This window comes from Pseudophryne corroboree, unplaced genomic scaffold (assembly GCF_028390025.1).
Source record: "Pseudophryne corroboree isolate aPseCor3 unplaced genomic scaffold, aPseCor3.hap2 scaffold_791, whole genome shotgun sequence".
NCBI classification, from domain to species: domain Eukaryota; kingdom Metazoa; phylum Chordata; class Amphibia; order Anura; family Myobatrachidae; genus Pseudophryne; species Pseudophryne corroboree.
The window spans coordinates 197,884-219,210 of NW_026970370.1; the positions used below are offsets into that span (position 1 = coordinate 197,884).

Below are 21,327 nucleotides of genomic sequence, written 5' to 3' on the forward strand. Positions count from 1 at the left end.
AAATGTAATGGATGAACCTCACCCTGTGAGAACTATCTTCATGATCAAGAGATCTCATATGCAAGATAAGTATGTGTTGGGATAGGGCTGTGGAGGGCGGCTGCTCGGGCACACCCCTGTCAAGTTAAGGAGATTCAACTGAGGAAGCACAAGGGAACTCTCATCTGGGAACAACAACTGCAGGGAGAACACATTTTCAGACGAATGTGGGAGGGCAGAAGGCTGCCTAATACTGAAGCACCCCCAAACAACAAACCAAATGCAACAACTACTGCAAGCATTCCTGGGGGAAGGCCTGCAGCAGATGGATTTGCATATAGTGATGTCATCCAAGCAGTGGGCATAGTTGGCTGCAACCCTCGTCTGCATATGAAAAGAGAAAAGGGTCACGCAGGGCATGGCGGCCTTTGTGGGGTTGCGCTTGGATGACCCCTAAATCGCTTTATACACCCCCACCCCCCATCAGTGTGGGCTCATGTTGGCCATGCCCCAGCCCCTGAAGCATTCAAGCTGATTTCTTGCAGCAGCTGGACCCAGAAACAGCTCCAGAGTTGCTCTACAAGACAAGTAAAAGGGTGTGAGCACTGCAGCACCACCTGTAGTTTGCATACACACATATATAGGACAGCATCTCTTATATGCCCCAGGGTCAATAAAATAGTATCCTTATCTAGGGTATCCATCCCCTCAGATAAGGTATCCGTCCATGCCGCTACAGCACTACACACCCAGGCCGACGCAATTGCCGGTCTGAGTAAGGTACCTGAATGTGTATAAATGGACTTCAGGGTAATCTCATGTTTGCGGTCAGCAGACTCTTTGAGGGTAGCCGTATACTGGGACGGGAGGGCTACCTTCTTGGATAAGCGTATTAATGCTTTGTCCACCCTAGGGGAGGATTCCCATCGTAACCTATCCGTTGATGGGAAAGGATACGCCATAAGAATCCTTTTGGAAATCTGCAGTCTTTTATCTGGAGATTCCCAAGCTTTTTCACATAACTCGTTCAGCTCATGTGACCCCCTCAAAGGTTACCTCAGGCTTTTTCACCTTGTACATATGTACCCTCTTGTCAGGGACAGGGGGTTCCTCTCTGATGTGCAAAACATCTTTTATTGCCATAATCATATATCGAATGGATTTTGCCAATTTTGGCTGTAACTTTGCATCATCGTAATCGACACTGGAGTCAGAATCCGTGTCTGTATCTGTGTCAACAATCTGGGATAGTGGGCGCTTATGAGACCCTGACAGTCCCTGCAACATAGGATCAGGCATGGGTTGAGACCCTGACTGTCCCAAAGCTTCAGCCTTGTCTAATCTTTTGTGCAATGAGTTTACACTAGCATTTAAAACATTCCACATATCCATCCAATCAGCTGTCGGCGGAGACACCACATTCATTTGCTCCTGCTCCTCTCTAATATAGCCTTCTTCCTCAGACATGTCGACACACGTGTACCGACACACCACACACACAGGGAATGCTTTTTCTGAAGACAGTTTCCCCACAAGGCCCTTTGGAGAGACAGAGAGAGAGTATGCCAGCACACACCCCAGCGCTATATAACCCAGGAATACACAGTAACTTAATGTTTGCCCAGTAGTACTGCAGCATGTAATTTGCGCCAAATTATGTGCCCCCCCCCCCTCTTTTCAACTCTCTTGTCTACTGTGGTATAAGCAGGGGAGAGTCCGGGGAGCTTCCTCTCAGCGGTGCTGTGAAGAAAAAATGGCGCTGGTGAGTGCTGAGGGAGAAGCCCCGCACCCTCGGCGGCAGGCTTCTGTCCCGCTTAAACTGTAAAATTGGCGGGGGCTCATACATATATACAGTGCCCCGCTGTATATGTGTTATATTTTTGCCAAAAAGAGGTTTATATTGCTGCCCAGGGTGCCCCCCCACCCCCCTGCGCCCTGCACCCTTACAGTGACCGGAGTGTGTGAGGTGTATGGGATCAATGGCGCACAGCTGCAGTGCTGTGCGTTACTTCTGTGAAGATTATGAAGTCTTCTGCCGCCTCTGAAGTCTTCTTTTCTTCTCATACTCACCCGGCTTCTATCTTCCGGCTCTGCAAGGGGGATGGAGGCGCGGCTCTGGGACGGACGGCGAGGGTGAGATCCTGCGTACCAATCCCTCTGGAGCTAATGGTGTCCAGTAGCCTAAGAAGCAGGACCTTGCAACTCAGAGAGTAGGGCTGCTTCTCTCCCCTCAGTCCCTCGATGAGGGAGTCTGTTGCCAGCAGTGCTCCCTGAAAATTAAAAACCTAACAAAATACTTTCTGTCAGAAAGCTCAGGAGAGCTCCTGAAAAGCACCCAGTCTCCACTGGGCACAGTATCAAACTGAGGTCTGGAGGAGGGGCATAGAGGGAGGAGCCAGTGCACACCCAGAACTAAAGTCTTTCTTAAAGTACCCATGTCTCCTGCGGAGCCTATCTATCCCCATGGTCCTTACGGAGTCCCCAGCATCCTCTAGGACGTTAGAGAAAATAGGATTTTAATACCTACCGGTAAATCCTTTTCTCTTAGTCCGTAGAGGATGCTGGGCACCCGTCCCAGTGCGTACTGTGCCTGCAGTTATTAAATGGCCCTTAACTCCAGAACATTTATGTGGAGAAAACTTTCCTGACTTGACCATCTTCCTTGGATGTTTTCCCCCTGTGTGACTGCTGTCGAAGTCAGAAAAATGTCTCAATGCACACTGCCATATTTGCACCGCACACTGGTCCGTGCTGCGCATGCGTACGCTCTCCCGTGGAAGCGCATACCCGCAATAGCGTGCACTCGCACGCGCAGTATGCGCATTTACGGTAGAGTTTATGTGATCGTAGCGTGCGACTCATTCGTTACAAAGGTTCACAATTAATGTCGTTTATAGATCATGTTCCCCTCAATAGTTTCTGTAAGTTTGGTTTAGATAGAATGTCCCTGAGCGGAGGAATCCCTCTTTGTATTGCACGGCCCAGCCCTATCCCAAATCATACTTATTTTGCATAGGAGATACCATGGTCATGAAGATTGTTCTCCCAGGGTGAGGTTCATTCATTGCATTCTGGGTATGCTGACCCCTGTGATTTCACCAAATGTGGGAAACTCAACTGCATTATTTGTGGTAGTGGGGGACTGTGTTTGTGCTTTCTTCTGGTCAACTCTGGTAAAAATCAGATTTCTTTGTCTCAGATCTTCCTCTAGCCTTGTTCCTCTTTCGAGAGTTCCCTTGTGCTGCCTCAGTTGGATCTCCTTCACTTGACAGGGGGGTACCCGAGCAGCGACCCTTCGCAGCTCTAGCCCAACTCCTACTTACCTGCCAGGTGAGATACTATGATCATGTAGGTGCTTCTCCCAGGGCAAGGCTCACCCATTGCACTCTGGGTGTGCTGCCCCTGTGATTTCCCCAAATGTGGGAAACTTGACTGGTCGGCTCTCGTATAATTCAGATCTCTTTATCTCAGGTCTCTCTCCAGCCTAGTTTGCTGTCTGTTTCCACTTCTCTTTTCTTGAGCCGCTCCCTTCTATGCCCTTGCGCACTATCCTGACATCTCCCGTCTGCTTACTTGTGCCTTCCAACGCACAATGCATACTACAGGTAGTGCTGCAGGGCCCACACCCTTTTACATGCCTTACAGAACAGCTCTGGAGCTGTTACAGTGCCCAGCTGCTGCAAGAAATCATCTTGAATGCTTCAGGGGCTGGGGCATAGCCAACATGAGACCCACACCGAAGGAGGGTGGAGATGTTTAATGTGAATTAGGGGTCATCCAAGCGCCACAAAAGGACGCCATGCCCTGCACATCCCTTTTTTCTTTTCATATGCAGACGAGGGTTGAAGCCAACTTTGACCCACTGCTTGGATGACATCACCATATGCAAATCCATCTGCTGTAGGCCTTCCCCCAGGAATGCTTGTACTAGTTGTTGCATTTGGTTTGTTGTTTGGGGGTGCTTCAGTATTAGGCAGCCTTCTGCCCTCCCATGTTCATCTGAAAATATGTGTTCTCCCAGCAGTTGTTGTCCCCAGATGAGAGTTCCCTTGTGCTGCCTCAGTTGAATCTCCTTTACTTGACAGAGATGTGCCTGAGCAGCGGCCCTCCCCAGCTCTATCCCAAATCATACTTATTTTGCATAGGAGATACCATGGTCATGAAGATTGTTCTCCCAGGGTGAGGTTCATTCATTGCATTCTGGGTATGCTGACTCCTATGATTTCCCCAAATGTGGGAAACTCGACTGCATTATTTGTGGTAGTGGGGGACTGTGTTTGTGCTTTCCTCTGGTCAGCTCTGGTAAAAGTCAGATTTATTTGTCTCAGATCTTCCTCTAGCCTTGTTCTTCTTTCGAGAGTTCCCTTGTGCTGCCTCAGTTGGATCTCCTTCACTTGACAGGGGGGTGCCCGAGCATCGACCCTCCCCAGCTCAAGCCCAACTCCTACTTACCTGCCAGGTGAGATACTATGATCATGAAGGTGCTTCTCCCAGGGCAAGGCTCACCCATTGCACTCTGGGTGTGCTGCTCCTGCGATTTCCCCAAATGTGGGAAACTTGACTGCATAATTTGTTTTCTTTCAAAAATCCACTTAATTTTCTTTACCCTATTATTAAAATGGTAATTGACAAAAACAAACTACATTGTCACCAGAAGAGCAATACAAAATGTACAAGTGATATATTAAAATCATCTTTCCAGCTTGAATTTCAATGATGCATTAGGGCAACGATTTTGTGAGAAACATCTTCACCCTTAAATAAAGATTTTCTTAATTCCTTACCTGTGTGATAATTAGATATCACCTTGTTTTCGCATTAAACAGACTTCCACATGAGAAAACAGCAAGGATGCAGTGGCGTTAATGTTTCCTGGTGTCAACTTGTATTATTTCAGTAGACATTGAAATGAGGATGCATCTTGCTGCCTTTCCAATGAAGCAAGTTTAATTTAGTAATAGGTGAAAAACCATCCTTACAAAGGTGTTAATCAGAGACTTGGCTTTGTGGACACTTTTCAGAGAACAAATTTGTTAGCATAAAAATAAAGCCAGAAAATGAAGAGCTGTTTAATCACTCAATTGGATTTTTCTGCCAGCATATTTTTTTTCTCTGCAAACCACTGCTAAATTGTGCTTCCTAGCTGTTTTTATAAAATCAATGAATCAAATCTAACTCTGATTACATCAGAGAAGGCCAGGTACCCTACACAATAAGATGGGGTTTGAAATTTTGACTTGTCTACTTAAATATCACCAAAATCTGATCACAAGGTCAATTACGTCCCTGGGTGGGATTGAACCACCAACCTTTTGGTTAACAGCCGTACACACTAACTGATTGCGCCACAGAGACACTTTGCAAAAGTACAAACTGACAAATGCTAATAAGCATTCATCTAAAACGTTTCCTAGAAAAACTTAAAAAAGTCAATAATCTGGAGAGTTTTTGTAAGATGTTTCTTCCATCAACCAACGAAGAAACACATTGGTACTTTCCCATGATGAGTGAGTGCTTCAGGATCTCTTGCACTTACATGTGCAGCAGAGTACAGCAATGGAAGCATGCTGGGCCCATAACCCAGAGGTAGGCAGATTGAAAATATCCTCTGCTATATGCTTTTTTTTTGTTAATTAAAGTAATCAAAAAACTGGGATTGATATTTTGGCTCTTTTATTTTTACTTAAAGTACAATAACTTTTACCATTTTAATTTGTTTTAATAGTATATTGACAGTATTGTTTTCTTTCAAAAATCCACTTAATTTTCTTTACCCTATTATTAAAATGGTAATTGACAAAAACAAACTACATTGTCACCAGAAGAGCAATACAAAATGTACAAGTGATATATTAAAATCATCTTTCCAGCTTGAATTTCAATGATGCATTGGGGCAACGATTTTGTGAGAAACATCTTCACCCTTAAATAAAGATTTACTTAATTCCTTACCTGTGTGCTAATTAGATATCACCTTGTTTTCACATTAAACAGACTTCCACATGAGAAAGCAGCAAGGATGCAGTGGCGTTAATGTTTCCTGGTGTCAACCTGTATTATTTCAGTAGACATTGAAATGAGGATGCATCTTGCTGCCTTTCCAATGAAGCAAGTTTAATTTAGTAATAGGTGAAAAACCATCCCTACAAAGGTGTTAATCAGAGACTTGGCTTTGTGGACACTTTTCAGAGAACAAATTTGTTAGCATAAAAATAAACCAGAAAATGAAGAGCTGTTTAATCACTCAATTGGATTTTTTTGCCAGCATATTTTTTTTCTCTGCAACCCACTGCTAAATTGTGCTTCCTAGCTGTTTTTTATAAAATCACTGAATCAAATCTAACTCTGATAACATCAGAGAAGGCCAGGTACCCTACACAATAAGAGGGGGTTTGAAATTTTGACTTGTCTACTTAAAGATTACCAAAATCTGAACACAAGGTCAATTACGTCCCTGGGTGGGATTGAACCACCAACCTTTTGGTTAATAGCCTTACACACTAACCAATTGCACCACAGAGACACTTTGCAAAAGTACATACTGACAAAATCTAATAAGCATTCATCTAGAACGTTTCCTAGAAAAACTTTAAAAAGTCAATAATCTGGAGAGTTTTTGTAAGATGTTTCTTCCATCAACCAATGAAGAAACACATTGGTACTTTCCCATGATGAGTGAGTGCTTCAGGATCTTTTGCACTTACATGTGCAGCAGAGTACTGCAATGGAAGCATGCTGGGCCCATAACCCAGAGGTAGGCAGATTGAAACTATCCTTTGCTATATGCATTTTTTTTGTTAATTAAAGTAATCCAAAACTGGGATTGATATTTTGGCTCTTTTATTTTTACTTAAAGTACAATAACTTTTACCATTTTAATTTGTTTTGATAGTATATTGACAGTATTGTTTTCTTTCAAAAATCCACTTAATTTTCTTTACCCTATTATTAAAATGGTAATTGACAAAAACAAACTACATTGTCACCAGAAGAGCAATACAAAATGTACAAGTGATATATTAAAATCATCTTTCCAGCTTGAATTTCAATGATGCATTGGGGCAACGATTTTGTGAGAAACATCTTCACCCTTAAATAAAGATTTTCTTAATTCCTTACCTGTGTGCTAATTAGATATCACCTTGTTTTCACATTAAACAGACTTCCACATGAGAAAGCAGCAAGGATGCAGTGGCGTTAATGTTTCCTGGTGTCAACCTGTATTATTTCAGTAGACATTGAAATGAGGATGCATCTTGCTGCCTTTCCAATGAAGCAAGTTTAATTTAGTAATAGGTGAAAAACCATCCCTACAAAGGTGTTAATCAGAGACTTGGCTTTGTGGACACTTTTCAGAGAACAAATTTGTTAGCATAAAAATAAACCAGAAAATGAAGAGCTGTTTAATCACTCAATTGGATTTTTTTGCCAGCATATTTTTTTTTTCTCTGCAACCCACTGCTAAATTGTGCTTCCTAGCTGTTTTTTTTATAAAATCACTGAATCAAATCTAACTCTGATAACATCAGAGAAGGCCAGGTACCCTACACAATAAGAGGGGGTTTGAAATTTTGACTTGTCTACTTAAAGATCACCAAAATCTGAACACAAGGTCAATTACGTCCCTGGGTGGGATTGAACCACCAACCTTTTGGTTAATAGCCTTACACACTAACCAATTGCGCCACAGAGACACTTTGCCAAAGTACATACTGACAAAATCTAATAAGCATTCATCTAGAACGTTTCCTAGAAAAACTTTAAAAAGTCAATAATCTGGAGAGTTTTTGTAAGATGTTTCTTCCATCAACCAATGAAGAAACACATTGGTACTTTCCCATGATGAGTGAGTGCTTCAGGATCTTTTGCACTTACATGTGCAGCAGAGTACTGCAATGGAAGCATGCTGGGCCCATAACCCAGAGGTAGGCAGATTGAAACTATCCTTTGCTATATGCATTTTTTTTGTTAATTAAAGTAATCCAAAACTGGGATTGATATTTTGGCTCTTTTATTTTTACTTAAAGTACAATAACTTTTACCATTTTAATTTGTTTTGACAGTATATTGACAGTATTGTTTTCTTTCAAAAATCCACTTAATTTTCTTTACCCTATTATTAAAATGGTAATTGACAAAAACAAACTACATTGTCACCAGAAGAGCAATACAAAATGTACAAGTGATATATTAAAATCATCTTTCCAGCTTGAATTTCAATGATGCATTAGGGCAACGATTTTGTGAGAAACATCTTCACCCTTAAATAAAGATTTTCTTAATTCCTTACCTGTGTGATAATTAGATATCACCTTGTTTTCACATTAAACAGACTTCCACATGAGAAAGCAGCAAGGATGCAGTGGCGTTAATGTTTCCTGGTGTCAACTTGTATTATTTCAGTAGACATTGAAATGAGGATGCATCTTGCTGCCTTTCCAATGAAGCAAGTTTAATTTAGTAATAGGTGAAAAACCATCCTTACAAAGGTGTTAATCAGAGACTTGGCTTTGTGGACACTTTTCAGAGAACAAATTTGTTAGCATAAAAATAAAGCCAGAAAATGAAGACCTGTTTAATCACTCAATTGGATTTTTCTGCCAGCATATTTTTTTTTCTCTGCAAACCACTGCTAAATTGTGCTTCCTAGCTGTTTTTATAAAATCAATGAATCAAATCTAACTCTGATTACATCAGAGAAGGCCAGGTACCCTACACAATAAGATGGGGTTTGAAATTTTGACTTGTCTACTTAAATATCACCAAAATCTGATCACAAGGTCAATTACGTCCCTGGGTGGGATTGAACCACCAACCTTTTGGTTAATAGCCTTATACACTAACCAATTGCGCCACAGAGACACTTTGCAAAAGTACATACTGACAAAGGCTAATAAGCATTCATCTAGAACGTTTCCTAGAAAAACTTTAAAAAGTCAATAATCTGGAGAGTTTTTGTAAGATGTTTCTTACATCAACCAATGAAGAAACACATTGGTACTTTCCCATGATGAGTGAGTGCTTCAGGATCTCTTGCACTTACATGTGCAGCAGAGTACTGCAATGGAAGCATGCTGGGCCCATAACCCAGAGGTAGGCAGATTGAAACTATCCTTTGCTATATGCATTTTTTTTGTTAATTAAAGTAATCCAAAACTGGGATTGATATTTTGGCTCTTTTATTTTTACTTAAAGTACAATAACTTTTACCATTTTAATTTGTTTTGATAGTATATTGACAGTATTGTTTTCTTTCAAAAATCCACTTAATTTTCTTTACCCTATTATTAAAAAAAATGGTAATTGACAAAAACAAACTACATTGTCACCAGAAGAGCAATACAAAATGTACAAGTGATATATTAAAATCATCTTTCCAGCTTGAATTTCAATGATGCATTGGGGCAACGATTTTGTGAGAAACATCTTCACCCTTAAATAAAGATTTTCTTAATTCCTTACCTGTGTGCTAATTAGATATCACCTTGTTTTCACATTAAACAGACTTCCACATGAGAAAGCAGCAAGGATGCAGTGGCGTTAATGTTTCCTGGTGTCAACCTGTATTATTTCAGTAGACATTGAAATGAGGATGCATCTTGCTGCCTTTCCAATGAAGCAAGTTTAATTTAGTAATAGGTGAAAAACCATCCCTACAAAGGTGTTAATCAGAGACTTGGCTTTGTGGACACTTTTCAGAGAACAAATTTGTTAGCATAAAAATAAAGCCAGAAAATGAAGAGCTGTTTAATCACTCAATTGTATTTTTTTGCCAGCATATTTTTTTTATCTGCAACCCACTGCTAAATTGTGCTTCCTAGCTGTTTTTAATAAAATCACTGAATCAAATCTAACTCTGATTACATCAGAGAAGGCCAGGTAACCTACACAATAAGAGGGGGTTTGAAATTTTGACTTGTCTACTTAAATATCACCAAAATCTGATCACAAGGTCAATTACATTCCTGGGTGGGATTGAACCACCAACCTTTTGTTAATAGCCTTACACACTAACCAATTGCGCCACAGAGACACTTTGCAAAAGTACATACTGACAAAGGCTAATAAGCATTCATCTAGAACGTTTCCTAGAAAAACTTTAAAAAGTCAATAATCTGGAGAGTTTTTGTAAGATGTTTCTTCCATCAACCAACGAAGAAACACATTGGTACTTTCCCATGATGAGTGAGTGCTTCAGGATCTCTTGCACTTACATGTGCAGCAGAGTACTGCAATGGAAGCATGCTGGGCCCATAACCCAGAGGTAGGCAGATTGAAATTATCCTTTGCTATATGCATTTTTTTTTGTTAATTAAAGTAATCCAAAACTGGGATTGATATTTTTGCTCTTTTATTTTTACTTAAAGTACAATAACTTTTACCATTTTAATTTGTTTTAATAGTATATTGACAGTATTGTTTTCTTTCAAAAATCCACTTCATTTTCTTTACCCTATTATTAAAATGGTAATTGACAAAAACAAACTACATTGTCACCAGAAGAGCAATACAAAATGTACAAGTGATATATTAAAATCATCTTTCCAGCTTGAATTTCAATGATGCATTGGGGCAACGATTTTGTGAGAAACATCTTCACCCTTAAATAAAGATTTTCTTAATTCCTTACCTGTGTGCTAATTAGATATCACCTTGTTTTCACATTAAACAGACTTCCACATGAGAAAGCAGCAAGGATGCAGTGGCGTTAATGTTTCCTGGTGTCAACCTGTATTATTTCAGTAGACATTGAAATGAGGATGCATCTTGCTGCCTTTCCAATGAAGCAAGTTTAATTTAGTAATAGGTGAAAAACCATCCCTACAAAGGTGTTAATCAGAGACTTGGCTTTGTGGACACTTTTCAGAGAACAAATTTGTTAGCATAAAAATAAACCAGAAAATGAAGAGCTGTTTAATCACTCAATTGGATTTTTTTGCCAGCATATTTTTTTTCTCTGCAACCCACTGCTAAATTGTGCTTCCTAGCTGTTTTTTATAAAACCACTGAATCAAATCTAACTCTGATAACATCAGAGAAGGCCAGGTACCCTACACAATAGATGGGGTTTGAAATTTTGACTTGTCTACTTAAATATCACCAAAATCTGATCACAAGGTCAATTACGTCGCTGGGTGGGATTGAACCACCAACCTTTTGGTTAATAGCCTTACACACTAACCAATTGCGCCACAGAGACACTTTGCAAAAGTACATACTGACAAAGGCTAATAAGCATTCATCTAGAACGTTTCCTAGAAAAACTTTAAAAAGTCAATAATCTGGAGAGTTTTTGTAAGATGTTTCTTCCATCAACCAATGAAGAAACACATTGGTACTTTCCCATGATGAGTGAGTGCTTCAGGATCTCTTGCACTTACATGTGCAGCAGAGTACTGCAATGGAAGCATGCTGGGCCCATAACCCAGAGGTAGGCAGATTGAAACTATCCTTTGCTATATGCATTTTTTTTGTTAATTAAAGTAATCCAAAACTGGGATTGATATTTTGGATCTTTTATTTTTACTTAAAGTACAATAACTTTTACCATTTTAATTTGTTTTGATAGTATATTGACAGTATTGTTTTCTTTCAAAAATCCACTTAATTTTCTTTACCCTATTATTAAAATGGTAATTGACAAAAACAAACTACATTGTCACCAGAAGAGCAATACAAAATGTACAAGTGATATATTAAAATCATCTTTCCAGCTTGAATTTCAATGATGCATTGGGGCAACGATTTTGTGAGAAACATCTTCACCCTTAAATAAAGATTTTCTTAATTCCTTACCTGTGTGCTAATTAGATATCACCTTGTTTTCACATTAAACAGACTTCCACATGAGAAAGCAGCAAGGATGCAGTGGCGTTAATGTTTCCTGGTGTCAACCTGTATTATTTCAGTAGACATTGAAATGAGGATGCATCTTGCTGCCTTTCCAATGAAGCAAGTTTAATTTAGTAATAGGTGAAAAACCATCCCTACAAAGGTGTTAATCAGAGACTTGGCTTTGTGGACACTTTTCAGAGAACAAATTTGTTAGCATAAAAATAAAGCCAGAAATGAAGAGCTGTTTAATCACTCAATTGGATTTTTTTGCCAGCATATTTCTTTTTCTCTGCAACCCACTGCTAAATTGTGCTTCCTAGCTGTTTTTATAAAATCACTGAATCAAATCTAACTCTGATTACATCAGAGAAGGCTAGGTACCCTACACAATAAGAGGGGGTTTGAAATTTTGACTTGTCTACTTAAATATCACCAAAATCTGATCACAAGGTCAATTACGTCCCTGGGTAGAATTTAACCACCAACCTTTTGGTTAATAGCCGTACACACTAACCAATTGCGCCACAGAGACACTTTGCAAAAAGTACATACTGACAAAGGCTAATAAGCATTCATCTAGAACGTTTCCTAGAAAAACTTTAAAACGTCAATAATCTGGAGAGTTTTTGTAAGATGTTTCTTCCATCAACCAACAAAGAAACACATTGGTACTTTCCCATGATGAGTGAGTGCTTCAGGATCTCTTGCACTTACATGTGCAGCAGAGTACTCCAATGGAAGCATGCTGGGCCCATAACCCAGAGGTAGGCAGATTGAAACTATCCTTTGTTATATGCATTTTTTTTGTTAATTAAAGTAATCCAAAACTGGGATGGATATTTTTGCTCTTTTATTTTTACTTAAAGTACAATAACTTTTACCATTTTAATTTGTTTTAATAGTATATTGACAGTATTGTTTTCTTTCAAAAATCCACTTAATTTTCTTTACCCTATTATTAAAATGGTAATTGACAAAAACAAACTACATTGTCACCAGAAGAGCAATACAAAATGTACAAGTGATATATTAAAATCATCTTTCCAGGTTGAATTTCAATGATGCATTGGGGCAACGATTTTGTGAGAAACATCTTCACCCTTAAAAAAAGATTTTCTTAATTCCTTACCTGTGTGCTAATTAGATATCACCTTGTTTTCACATTAAACAGACTTCCACATGAGAAAGCAGCAAGGATGCAGTGGCGTTAATGTTTCCTGGTGTCAACCTGTATTATTTCAGTAGACATTGAAATGAGGATGCATCTTGCTGCCTTTCCAATGAAGCAAGTTTAATTTAGTAATAGGTGAAAAACCATCCTTACAAAGGTGTTAATCAGAGACTTGGCTTTGTGGACACTTTTCAGAGAACAAATTTGATAGCATAAAAATAAAGCCAGAAAATGAAGAGCTGTTTATTCACTCAATTGGATTTTTCTGCCAGCATATTTTTTTTCTCTGCAACCTACTGCTAAATTGTGCTTCCTAGCTGTTTTTATAAAATCACTGAATCAAATCTAACTCTGATTACATCAGGGAAGGCCAGGTACCCACACCATAACAGGGGGTTTGAAATTTTGACTTGTCTACTTAAATATCACCAAAATCTGATCACAAGGTCAATTACATCCCTGGATGGGATTGAACCACCAACCTTTTGGTTAATAGCCGAACACACTAACCGATTGCGCCACAGAGACACTTTGCAAAAAGTACATACTGACAAAGGCTAATAAGCATTCATCTAGAACGTTTCCTAGAAAAACTTTAAAAAGTCAATAATCTGGAGAGTTTTTGTAAGATGTTTCTTCCATCAACCAACGAAGAAACACATTGGTACTTTCCCACGATGAGTGAGTGCTTCAGGATCTCTTGCACTTACATGTGCAGCAGAGTACTGCAATGGAAGCATGCTGGGCCGATAACCCAGAGGTAGGCAGATTGAAACTATCCTCTGCTATATGCATTTTTTTTAATTAAAGTAATCCAATATTGGGATTGATATTTTGGCTCTTTTATTTTTACTTAAAGTACAATAACTTTTACCATTTTAATTTGTTTAATAGTATATTGACAGTATTGTTTTCTTTCAAAAATCCACTTAATTTTCTTTACCCTATTATTAAAATGGTAATTGACAAAAACAAACTACATTGTCACCAGAAGAGCAATACAAAATGTACAAGTGATATATTAAAATCATCTTTCCAGCTTGAATTTCAATGATGCATTGGGGCAACGATTTTGTGAGAAACATCTTCACCCTTAAATAAAGATTTTCTTAATTCCTTACCTGTGTGCTAATTAGATATCACCTTGTTTTCACATTAAACAGACTTCCACATGAGAAAGCAGCAAGGATGCAGTGGCGTTAATGTTTCCTGGTGTCAACCTGTATTATTTCAGTAGATATTGAAATGACGATGCATCTTGCTGCCTTTCCAATGAAGCAAGTTTAATTTAGTAATAGGTGAAAAACCATCCCTACAAAGGTGTTAATCAGAGACTTGGCTTTGTGGACACTTTTCAGAGAAAAAATTTGTTAGCACAAAAATAAAGCAAGAAAATGAAGAGCTGTTTAATCACTCAATTGGATTTTTTTGCCAGCATATTTCTTTTTCTCTGCAACCCACTGCTAAATTGTGCTTCCTAGCTGTTTTTTTTATAAAATCACTTAATCAAATCTAACTCTGATTACATCAGAGAAGGCCAGGTACCCTACACCACAAGAGGGGGTTTGAAATTTTGACTTGTCTACTTAAAGATCACCAAAATCTGATAACAAGGTAAATTACGTCCCTGGGTGGGATTGAACCACCAACCTTTTGGATAATAACCGAACACGCTAACTGATTGCGCCACCGAGACACTTTGCAAACGTACATTCTGACAAACGCTAATAAGCATTCATCTAGAACGTTTCCTAGAAAAACTTTAAAAAGTCAATAATCTGGAGAGTTTTTGTAAGATGTTTCTTCCATCAATCAACGAAGAACATTCAAGCTGATTTCTTGCAGCAGCTGGGCACTGTAACAGCTCCAGAGCTGCTCTGTAAGGGAACTAAAAGGGTGTGGGCCCTGCAGCACTACCTGTAGTTCGCATTGTGCGTTGGAAGGCACAAAGTAAGCAGACGGGAGAAGTCAGGATAGTGCGCAAGGGCATAGAAGGGAGCGGCTCAAGAAAAGAGAAGTGGAAACAGACAGCAAACTAGGCTGGAGAGAGACCTGAGACAAAGAGATCTGAATTATACGAGAGCCGACCAGGGGAAACACAAATTATGCAGTCGAGTTTCCCACATTTGGGGAAATAGCTGGAGCAGCACACACAGAGTGCAATGGGTGAGCCTTGCCCTGGGAGAAGCACCTTCATGATCATAGTATCTCACCTGGCAGGTAAGTAGGAGTTGGGCAAGAGCTGAGGAGGGTCGCTGCTCGGGCACCCCCCTGTCAAGTGAAGGAGATCCAACTGAGGCAGCACAAGAGAACTCTCGAAAGAAGAACAAGGCTAGAGGAAGATCTGAGACACAGAAATCTGGCTTTTACCAGAGCTGACCAGAGGAAAGCACAAACACAGTCCCCCACTACCACAAATTATGCAGTCGAGTTTCCCACATTTGGGAAAATCACAGGGGTCAGCATACCCAGAATGCAATGAATGAACCTCACCCTGGGAGAACAATCTTCATGACCATGGTATCTCCTATGCAAAATAAGTATGATTTGGGATAGGGCTGGGGAGGGCCGCTGCTCAGGCACATCTCTGTCAAGTAAAGGAGATTCAACTGAGGCAGCACAAGGGAACTCTCATCTGGGGACAACAACTGCAGGGAGAACACATATTTTCAGATGAACATGGGAGGGCAGAAGGCTGCCTAATACTGAAGCACCCCCAAACAACAAACCAAATGCAACAACTAGTACAAGCATTCCTGGGGGAAGGCCTGCAGCAGATGGATTTGCATATGGTGATGTCATCCAAGCAGTGGGTCAAAGTTGGCTTCAACCCTCGTCTGCATATGAAAAGAGAAAAGGGGCGTGCAGGGCATGGCGGCCTTTTGCGGCGCTTGGATGACCCCTAGTTCGCATTAAACACCTCCACCCTACTTCGGTGTGGGGCTCATGTTGGCTATGCCCCAGCCCCTGAAGCATTCAAGCTGATTACTTGCAGCAGCTGGGCACTGTAATAGCTCCAGAGCTGCTCTGTAAGGCAAGTAAAAGGGTGTGGGCCCTGCAGCACTACCTGTAGTTCGCATTGTGCGTTGGAAGGCACAAAGTAAGCAGATGGGAGAAGTCAAGATAGTGCGCAAGGGCATAGAAGGGAGCGGCTCAAGAAAAGAGAAGTTGAAACAGACAGCAAACTAGGCTGGAGAGAGACCTGAGACAAAGAGATCTGAATTATACGAGAGCTGACCAGGGGAAACACAAATTATGCAGTCAAGTTTCCCACATTTGGGGAAATCGCAGGAGCAGCACACCCAGAGTGCAATGGGTGAGCCTTGCCCTGGGAGAAGCACCTTCATGATCATAATATCTCACCTGGCAGGTAAGTAGGAGTTGGGCTTGAGCTGGGGAGGGTCGATGCTCGGGCACCCCCCTGTCAATTGAAGGAGATCCAACTGAGGCAGCACAAGGGAACTCTCGAAAGAAAAACAAGGCTAGAGGAAGATCTGAGACAAATAAATCTGACTTTTACCAGAGCTGACCAGAGGAAAGCACAAACACAGTCCCCCACTACCACAAATAATGCAGTCAAGTTTCCCACATTTGGGGAAATCATAGGAGTCAGCATACCCAGAATGCAATGAATGAACCTCACCCTGGGAGAACAATCTTCATGACCATGGTATCTCCTATGCAAAATAAGTATGATTTGGGATAGAGCTGGGGAGGGCCGCTGCTCAGGCACATCTCTGTCAAGTAAAGGAGATTCAACTGAGGCAGCACAAGGGAACTCTCATCTGGGGACAACAACTGCTGGGAGAACACATATTTTCAGATGAACATGGGAGGGCAGAAGGCTGCCTAATACTGAAGCACCCCCAAACAACAAACCAAATGCAACAACTAGTACAAGCATTCCTGGGGGAAGGCCTACAGCAGATGGATTTGCATATGGTGATGTCATCCAAGCAGTGGGTCAAAGTTGGCTTCAACCCTCGTCTGCATATGAAAAGAAAAAAGGGATGTGCAGGGCATGGCGTCCTTTTGTGGCGCTTGGATGACCCCTAATTCACATTAAACATCTCCACCCTCCTTCGGTGTGGGTCTCATGTTGGCTATGCCCCAGCCCCTGAAGCATTCAAGATGATTTCTTGCAGCAGCTGGGCACTGTAACAGCTCCAGAGCTGTTCTGAAAAGCATGTAAAAGGGTGTGGGCCCTGCAGCACTACCTGTAGTATGCATTGTGCGTTGGAAGGCACAAGTAAGCAGACGGGAGAGGTCAGTATAGTGTGCAAGGGCATAGAAGGGAGCGGCTCAAGAAAAGAGAAGTGGAAACAGACAGCAAACTCGGCTGGAGAAAGACCTGAGACAAAGAGATCTGAATTATACGAGAGCCGACCAGAGGAAACACAAATTATGCAGTCAAGTTTCCCACATTTGGGGAAATCGCAGGAGCAGCACACCCAGAGTGCAATGGGTGAGCCTTGCCCTGGGAGAAGCACCTTCCTGATCATAGTATCTCACCTGGCAGGTAAGTAGGAGTTGGGCTAGAGCTGGGGAGGGTCGCTGCTCGGGCACCCCCCTGTCAAGTGAAGGAGATCCAACTGAGGCAGCACAAGGGAACTCTCGAAAGAAGAACAAGGCTAGAGGAAGATCTGAGACATAGAAATCTGATTTTTACCAGAGCTGAGCAGAGGAAAGCACAAACACAGTCCCCCACTACCACAAATAATGCAGTCGAGTTTCCCACATTTGGGGAAATCACAGGGGTCAGCATACCCAGAATGCAATGAATGAACCTCAACCTGGGAGAACAATCTTCATGACCATGGTATCTCCTATGCAAAATAAGTATGATTTGGGATAGGGCTGGGGAGGGCCGCTGCTCAGGCACATCTCTGTCAAGTAAAGGAGATTCAACTGAGGCAGCACAAGGGAACTCTCATCTGGGGACAACAACTGCAGGGAGAACACATATTTTCAGATGAACATGGGAGGGCAGAAGGCTGCCTAATACTGAAGCACCCCCAAACAACAAACCAAATGCAACAACTAGTGCAAGCATTCCTGGGGGAAGGCCTGCAGCAGATTGATTTGCATATGGTAATGCCATCCAAGCAGTGGGTCAAAGTTGGCTTCAACCCTCGTCTGCATATGAAAAGAGAAAAGGGGCATGCAGGGCATGGCGGCCTTTTGCGGCGCTTGGGTGACCCTTAGTTCGCATTAAACACCCCCACCCTCCTTCGGTGTGGGGCTCATGTTGGCAATGCCCCAGCCCCTGAAGCATTCAAGCTGATTTCTTGCAGCAGCTGGGCACTGTAACAGCTCCAGAGCTGCTCTGTGAGGCAAGTAAAAGGGTGTGGGCCCTGCAGCACTACCTGTAGTTTGCATTGTGTGTTGGAAGGCACAAAGTAAGCAGACGGGAGAAGTCAGGATAGTGCGCAAGGGCATAGAAGGGAGCGGCTCAAGAAAAGAGAAGTGGAAACAGACAGCAAACTAGGCTGGAGAGAGACCTGAGACAAAGAGATCTGAATTATACGAGAGCCGACCAGGGGAAACACAAATTATGCAGTCAAGTTTCCCACATTTGGGGAAATCACAGGGGCAGCACACCCAGAGTGCAATGGGTGAGCCTTGCCCTGGGAGAAGCACCAACATGATCATAGTATCTCACCTGGCAGGTACCAACGGCGAAACTCCGTACAACAAACCTCTGCAGGATTTCTACCCTGTCTGAGAGCGCGCAACTGACTTTCAGCGGACGCCTCTCTATCAGGGTCATCATACAAGAGCCCTAAAGACTCAAAAAAAGCGTCAATTGACAACAATGCCGGATCCTCTGCTCTTAAACCAAATGCCCAGGTCTGAGGATCCCCCTGGAGCAAAGAAATAATAAACCCGACCCGCTGAGATTCAGTACCCGAGGAAGTCGGTCTTAAACGAAAATAAAGTTTACAGGATTCTTTAAAATTAAAAAACTCTTTTCTATCACCAGAAAAACGGTCAGGCAAATGCATCTTTGGTTCAGGGACTACCCTTGGGGAAGCTCGCAAAAGATCTTCCTGCGACTTCACCCGAAGAGAAAGATCCTGAACCATCTGAGTAAGTTCTTGAATCTGGCTGACTAAGAGGCTGACTGGACTTAAGTAGAAGACTATTACAAGTAAAACCAATAATTGAAATCTGTAACCAAACCCCCCCCCACCTCAAATGCCAGGCAATAAATTACCTTAAAAACAACAACCAGGCATTCCACAAAGATTAAACTGGGTCTTTATCATTCAAAACTTTAAAAAAGTACTTAAAAATCACATACTATGCAATAATGTTTCAATTTGCATTACCCAGCAGAATTAGCTTTGCATATATAGATATAGTGCAGCAGAATATATTGGTGGTTGTAGTCAATTGTAATTACTCAGCAGAATTAGCTTTGCATATATAGATAGAGTGCAGCAGAATATATTGGTGGTTGTAGTCAATTGTAATTACCCAGCAGAATTAGCTTTGCAAATATAGATATAGTGCAGCAGAATATATTGGTGGTTGTAGTCAATTGTAATTACCCAGCAGAATTAGATCTTCATATATATAGTGCAGCAGAATATATTGGTGGTTGAAGTAAATTGTAATTACCCAGCAGCAGCTCTACTGCACTCAACATCACCAGTGCTCACAATATATATAATGCTATATACTATGCCATAGTGGTGCTTACTATATAACACCTCCTACTGCGTTCCCCCTGGCAATGAGCATGACACCCAGAGAGTGAAACCCCTGGCAATGAGCATGACACCCAGCACGTGAAACTCTTGGCGTTGAGCAGTTTTTGTAAAAGTAATTAGAAGCTTTACTGTAGGGCATAGTGTATCACAGATATTGTGGTGTGTGACATAATATGTTCCAAAGGGCATTAATGTGTGGGGCTTAACATGGTGGAAATTACTGTACTTTTTTCCCTGTGGTGGCCGAGGTCTGTTGGTGCAGGGTCAAGAACTAGGGTGTAAGGTAGTCTTTGCCTGCAAGGCTACGCTCATTTTATGGAGACCATACCCATACATTTAAGTGTGGCATATACCTGCGCTTGCTCGCGGGGTGAGAACATCTCCCTAATTGAATTCAGCGATATGAATAGAGGTTGTGCAGCAGCCACAGAAAGGGTTAATCTCTGCAGCTTGTCACTAAATTACATTGTTGCAATTTTAGCTGGGAGCTGCAATAATTACTCTAATACATAACACAGCCAACACTTCTATATTCACACAATATACTGCATGGTGAATATAGAAGTGGTGCTTGCTAAACAGCACCTCCTACTGCATTCCACATCACCGCTGGTCACACTCATATCAGGCCCATAATGCTGTATACTATGCCATAGTGGTGCTTACTATATAACACCAGGTGCTGTGCAGTGGTCAAAACACACTAACTGGTCCCATGCTGTTGTTGAACTAAAGGCCTATACACACGATGAGATTCGGTCTATGCTAATAGGTTTAAAAAGGTTACATAAAAGCTACTTTATGTATTTATTCATTAAAGTTTTTAAGTTGTATTTTACAACCATACAATGATATGATATATAATGTATTGTATAATCATTACATAATGTTGATGGCATTGAATTGTCTCTGCCTTGACTAGTGGCAGCAGCTTCAGCACTAGGTGGAAGTGGATCTTGATCTTTCCCTATTTTACCCTCCACCTTTTTGTTCTCCATTTTTTAATGTGTGGAATTATATGCCAGTAATATATCTGGAATTAGACGGTGGTAATGTCTGGAATTAGATACCACTAGATAGATACCAGATATCACTGTGACTGGAATGATGACATATGCACAGTGACAGGACACTACCACAGCACCCTACAGCAGCCATATGCGGCACAAGACACTGGAGTATTAGTAATGTACTGTAGTATACTGAGCACCACAAGACAATGAGCAGTGATACGGAGCACTGATGAGATTACTAGAACTGACACTGAGCAGCCAGATGCAGCACTGGACTATTAGTAATGTTCTGTAGTATACTGAGCACCACAATGCAGCACAAGACAATGAGCAGTGATACTGAGCACTGATGAGGATACTAGAACTGACACTGAGCAGCAAGATGCAGCACTGGACTATTAGTAATGTACTCTAGTATACTGAGCACCACATTGCAGCACAAGACAATGAGCAGTGATACTGAGCACTGATGAGGATACTACTGAGAACTGACACTGAGCAGGAGAGACACACTACAATTTCATCTTGCGCCTCTTTTTTTATTTATCTTTGCATCATGTGCTGTTTGGGGCTATTTTTTTAAGTGCCATCCTGTCTGACACTGCAGTGCCAC

At 41.4% G+C, this 21,327-nt stretch overlaps 10 non-coding genes and 1 pseudogene across 10 annotated transcripts; 4 read left to right on the forward strand and 7 right to left on the reverse strand.

Moving 5' to 3' along the window:
• Positions 1–2,978: 2,978 nt before the first annotated feature.
• On the forward strand, positions 2,979–3,142 carry LOC135041088 (U1 spliceosomal RNA). Its single transcript, XR_010234812.1, has one exon. It is a non-coding gene; the product is annotated as a U1 spliceosomal RNA (small nuclear RNA).
• A 152-nt stretch (positions 3,143–3,294) lies between these two features.
• Positions 3,295–3,420, forward strand: LOC135041111 (U1 spliceosomal RNA; annotated as a pseudogene).
• Positions 3,421–4,107: 687 nt separating this feature from the next.
• On the forward strand, positions 4,108–4,271 carry LOC135041080 (U1 spliceosomal RNA). The gene has a single exon (XR_010234805.1). It is a non-coding gene; the product is annotated as a U1 spliceosomal RNA (small nuclear RNA).
• Positions 4,272–4,423: 152 nt separating this feature from the next.
• Positions 4,424–4,582, forward strand: LOC135041103 (U1 spliceosomal RNA). The gene has a single exon (XR_010234827.1). It is a non-coding gene; the product is annotated as a U1 spliceosomal RNA (small nuclear RNA).
• A 10,468-nt stretch (positions 4,583–15,050) lies between these two features.
• Positions 15,051–15,213, reverse strand: LOC135041109 (U1 spliceosomal RNA). The gene has a single exon (XR_010234832.1). It is a non-coding gene; the product is annotated as a U1 spliceosomal RNA (small nuclear RNA).
• Positions 15,214–15,365: 152 nt separating this feature from the next.
• Positions 15,366–15,529, reverse strand: LOC135041076 (U1 spliceosomal RNA). Its single transcript, XR_010234801.1, has one exon. It is a non-coding gene; the product is annotated as a U1 spliceosomal RNA (small nuclear RNA).
• Positions 15,530–16,200: 671 nt separating this feature from the next.
• On the reverse strand, positions 16,201–16,363 carry LOC135041099 (U1 spliceosomal RNA). The gene has a single exon (XR_010234823.1). It is a non-coding gene; the product is annotated as a U1 spliceosomal RNA (small nuclear RNA).
• A 152-nt stretch (positions 16,364–16,515) lies between these two features.
• Positions 16,516–16,679, reverse strand: LOC135041091 (U1 spliceosomal RNA). The gene has a single exon (XR_010234815.1). It is a non-coding gene; the product is annotated as a U1 spliceosomal RNA (small nuclear RNA).
• Positions 16,680–17,349: 670 nt separating this feature from the next.
• Positions 17,350–17,512, reverse strand: LOC135041095 (U1 spliceosomal RNA). The gene has a single exon (XR_010234819.1). It is a non-coding gene; the product is annotated as a U1 spliceosomal RNA (small nuclear RNA).
• Positions 17,513–17,664: 152 nt separating this feature from the next.
• Positions 17,665–17,828, reverse strand: LOC135041084 (U1 spliceosomal RNA). The gene has a single exon (XR_010234808.1). It is a non-coding gene; the product is annotated as a U1 spliceosomal RNA (small nuclear RNA).
• Positions 17,829–18,499: 671 nt separating this feature from the next.
• On the reverse strand, positions 18,500–18,662 carry LOC135041072 (U1 spliceosomal RNA). Its single transcript, XR_010234797.1, has one exon. It is a non-coding gene; the product is annotated as a U1 spliceosomal RNA (small nuclear RNA).
• Between the last annotated feature and the right edge of the window lie 2,665 nt (positions 18,663–21,327).